Source organism: Sus scrofa, chromosome 16 (assembly GCF_054392235.1).
Source record: "Sus scrofa isolate SSC_HxYL_T2T_F1_AM1 chromosome 16, Sscrofa_HxYL_maternal_Yorkshire_Landrace_v2.0, whole genome shotgun sequence".
NCBI classification, from domain to species: Eukaryota; Metazoa; Chordata; class Mammalia; order Artiodactyla; family Suidae; genus Sus; species Sus scrofa.
This window is the reverse complement of record NC_139398.1, coordinates 78,356,722-78,360,999: the sequence shown is the minus strand read 5'-3', so window position 1 is coordinate 78,360,999 and position 4,278 is coordinate 78,356,722.

The following is a 4,278-nucleotide window of genomic DNA, read 5'->3' as shown; positions in this document are numbered from 1 at the left end:
CTTTCATACAAAGGACTAAGTTATAGGGTCACTACGGTCACCATTGGCAGAGCCTCTATTTGACAAGTCTCTGCCTGGCTCAGGACTGTGTCGGCCAGAAGGAGTAGGCAGTCTCTTTGTAATTCACTCAGAGGTGTCATGCATGGTAGGTGGGGTACTGGCCTCACGCAGAGGGACCTGAGCTGGGCATTAGCACCATGCCTGGCACACTGGAGGTACTCCGTAATATTTGTCAAAGGACTACAACCAGCTGCATAAAAGTGTTCATAGAGGGGATTAATTCTGTCTAGGGGATGAGGTGGAGAAAGTAAGAAGAGATAACATTTGAGCTGAACCTTGAGCAGTGGCATGCCTGGTGGAGAGACAGGAGACAAGTATCTCCCCAAATGGGTTGACCTATGGAGTGGAGAGGGGGTGTCTGAGCCATTTACATCTGCTGAAGCACAGCAGGGAGCAGCTGCCGGAAGCAGACAGGGGAGAAGCTGTGAGGGGTTATGACAGAGTAGGGACTTTTACACACTGGGGACCAGTAGGAGGATTTTCAGCTAACGTCTAGCACAATCAGATCTTGGTTCCTTAGACTACACTGGTGGCCACGTGGAGAAGGACTCAGGGGTCCCTGAGGCCACCAAAGGGTCCATCTCAGGATTGGAAAGGCCCTTAGGGTCCTTGCAAATTCCCAAGGGAAATGTACAATTGGCTCCCCAGGAATTCTAAGTATTAGAGCCCTCCTCCCCAGCCCCACATACGCCTTGCTCACATGCTGCACTGAAGACACTCTCCTGGTTTCTGTAGGTTATCACTACATTTGCAGTGGGTGCAGCAATGATTTTATACATCTTCAGATAGTCTGATGTGACTGGGTCCAAGAAACAACATCTTAAGATTTTTATCCTGGGGACACCTAGCCCCCCTACGACCCCTTCAAAGCTGTCCACAACCAACTCACAAAAGACCTTGATCGGAGGAAGAACAAATGATAAATTGTTATTCCATTCTTTCCAGAGAGCACTATGAACCTAGAAGAAACATTTTAGCACAAACTAGGCTATGAAAACCAGAGTGGAGATAGGCTTACCCCACACTTCTAAGGTATTCTTATATTTTAGGAACTTATTTTACCCTCAGAAGTCCATCACAATACCCACAGTGTTTTTCTTTTTCCTTTTTGGCCACCCCGTGGCATACGGAGTTTCCAGGGCCGGATATCAGATCCAAGCCACAATTGCTTCTTAACCTTAACTGCAATGTCTCTGCAATGCCAGATCCTTTAACTCAGGGTGCTTTGGTGGGGAATCAACCCTGTGTTGCGGCACTACAGAGATGCTGCTGGTCCCATTGTGCCACAGCAGGAACTCCTACTTATACAGTCTAAATAAGTTTTCCTTTATCATACAACTACAGAAGTGATAAAAAAAAAAAGAAAGAAAGAAAGAAAGAAAGAGTGGGATGTATGGACCAACAGGTTTAGTGTTTAATTTTATGAACAGTTAGTTGTTTTAACCAAGAATCCATTCTCCAAAGATGGTAGGCTAACATTTTATCAGACAAGCCATATTCCATTAATGGCTATGCCCTATATTTCTACACATCTTCCTATAAATGGCTAATATGTGTAGAAAACTATCCATATGCCAACCAACACTTTAGGTGATGTTAACTGACCTAATGTGAATGTCAAAAATAGGTTGTTGCTGATTCAATTAGTTGCTTAATTTTTTGCTTTTGTTTTGTTACTATGTTTAATGGACTTTCACTGTGATGTTGTATTCGAAACATGTGAAATGGCTAAAATATTTATAGGGTATCCCTCTCACACTTTGTTCCTATTTCATGAATGCGGATTAAGAATCCAGGAGTGTCTGTAGCCAGGACCCTTAGGCACAGGACATGAGGCCCCCAAAGACCCTGACCTCCGTCACTGGTTCAGGAGGACTATAGCTTGCTTGATACCAACTATAAGAATAATAGAAATTTAAAATATGGCACAAATGATCCTATCTACAAAATAGAAACAGATCACAGACATGGAGAACAGATTTGTATTTACCGGGGAGAGGGACAAGATTAGACTGAACAACCTAAATGTTCAACGGCAGATGAATGGATTAATAAAATGTGGTACATATACACAATGGAATACTACTCAGCCATAAAAAAGGACAAAACAATGCCATTTACAGCAACATGGATGGAACTAGAGACTCTCATACTAAGTGAAGTAAGTCAGAAAGAGAAAGACAAATACCATCACTGACATCTGGAATCTAATATATGGCACAAAATGAACCTTTCCACAGAAAAGAAATTCATGGACTTAGAGAACAGAACTGTGGTTGCCAAGGGGGAGGGGGAGGGAGTGGGAGGGTCTGGGAGTCTGGGATTAATAGATGCAAACTATTGCATTTGGAGTGGATAAGCAGAGATCCTGCTGTGTAGTGCAGGGAACTATCTTGAGTCACTTATGATGAAACATGATGGAGGATAATGTGAGAAAAAGAATGTATATATATGTATATATATATATATATATAACCAGGTTACTTTGTTGTACAGCAGAAATTGACAGAACATTGTAAATCAACTATAATAAATTTAAATAAATAAAACGAAAAATAAATGTTTTCCTGTTCCTTCTCCAGAGATTGACTCCTCAAATAAGTAGAAATGAAAGATTGCTGCATGCTCTTATTTCTACATTCTTTCATGAAGTCAATATTTTTGTTGAACTTTAAAATAACTTGTAGTTGCTTATCTTCTATAATTTTTTTGGCCACATCTGCAGCATGTGGACATTTCTAGGCCAGGGATCGAATCTGTGTTACAGCAGCAACCTGAGTCGCTACAGTGATGCCAGATGCTTAACCCACTCTACCACAAGGGAATTCCTATCTTCTGTAATTTAAATAAACAGAAAATAAACTCTTAGGTCCCACCTGTCTTACTGAATCAAAATCTCTAGAGCAGAGCTCGAGTCTATATTCTAATAAGCTCCCAATTAATCTCCTTGCCTTCCTGACTTCACGGAGCCCTATGGAGAGCGCTCACCGTCAGGATGCACCCCTCTTCTTCCCTATGTATCCTCTCCTGTCACCTCAACTAAACAAAACTGAGGGCAGTGTCACTAAAGCATACTAATAAGTGTTAAGGAGTTCCCATTGTGGCACAAGAGAAACGAACCTGACTAGGAACCATGAGGTTGCTGGTTCCATCCCTAGCCTTGTTCAGTGGGTTGAGGATTTGGCGTTGCCATGAGCTGTGGTGTAGGTCAGAGTCAGGGCTCGGATCTGGCATTGCTGTGGCTCTGCTGTAGGACGGGTGGCTACAGCTCAGATTATACCCCGAGGCTGGAAACCTCCATATGCCATAGGTGCAGCCCTACAAAAGGACAAAAGACCAATAAATAAAGTGTCAAAATGTCATCTGTTGGTTTAACCCTTAAGAGCAAACGTGCTCTGTTTTCCAAGAATGGGATTCTTCTCCAACAGGTATGTTCATACTGCCCTTTGCATCAGCGCCTGGTGAGATGTGATGCCCATTTCTCCAGCTTCATTTCTTTTCTATTTTTCTTAATCACTCTGCCTTAGCCACACTGGCTCTTTTAGCCCTTGGAACACACCTTACTTTCTCCCTCTTAGTACCCAAGATTCTTCCTACCTCAGGGCATTTGCATTTGCTGGATTTCTTCACAGGGCTATCACCTGCACATTCCTTGGATTTCAACTCAAATGTCACCAATTCCCCAGAGGCAGCTCCTGATCAATCCAGCTAGAGCTACACCCTCACCCCCCACACCCTCCAGGCATCCTCTATCACAGCAGTTTTCAACCAAATGTTGCCTCTCAGGAGACATTTGGTAAGGTCTATAGACACTTGCAGTTGTCACAACCTGTTGGGGGAAGGTGCATAAATGTCCTTGAGTGGGTAGAGACCAGGTGTGCTATTAAACAATCTCACAATGCACAGCACACCCCCCAACCTCAAAGCGTTATCTGGCTCCAAATGCCATGATAGAGAAGCCCAGTTCAATCACTGTGCATCTTTCTCCCTTAGCATTAGCAGTACCAGAATTGACGCTGTGGGGAGTTCTTTCTGCTGAATTGGAGCACCTCAGGAGCTGGAATCCACAGGGTTGCTCTCTGCTCCACCCTCAACACCAGGAGTGCCAGGCATAATTGACTCTCAAATCTTGCCCCCGTTGCCCTTGTCCTGAGAGTCCACAGCCAAGATGAAGATGCCCAGCCTTAATTACACAATGAGAGTAAGAAAACAAGTCCA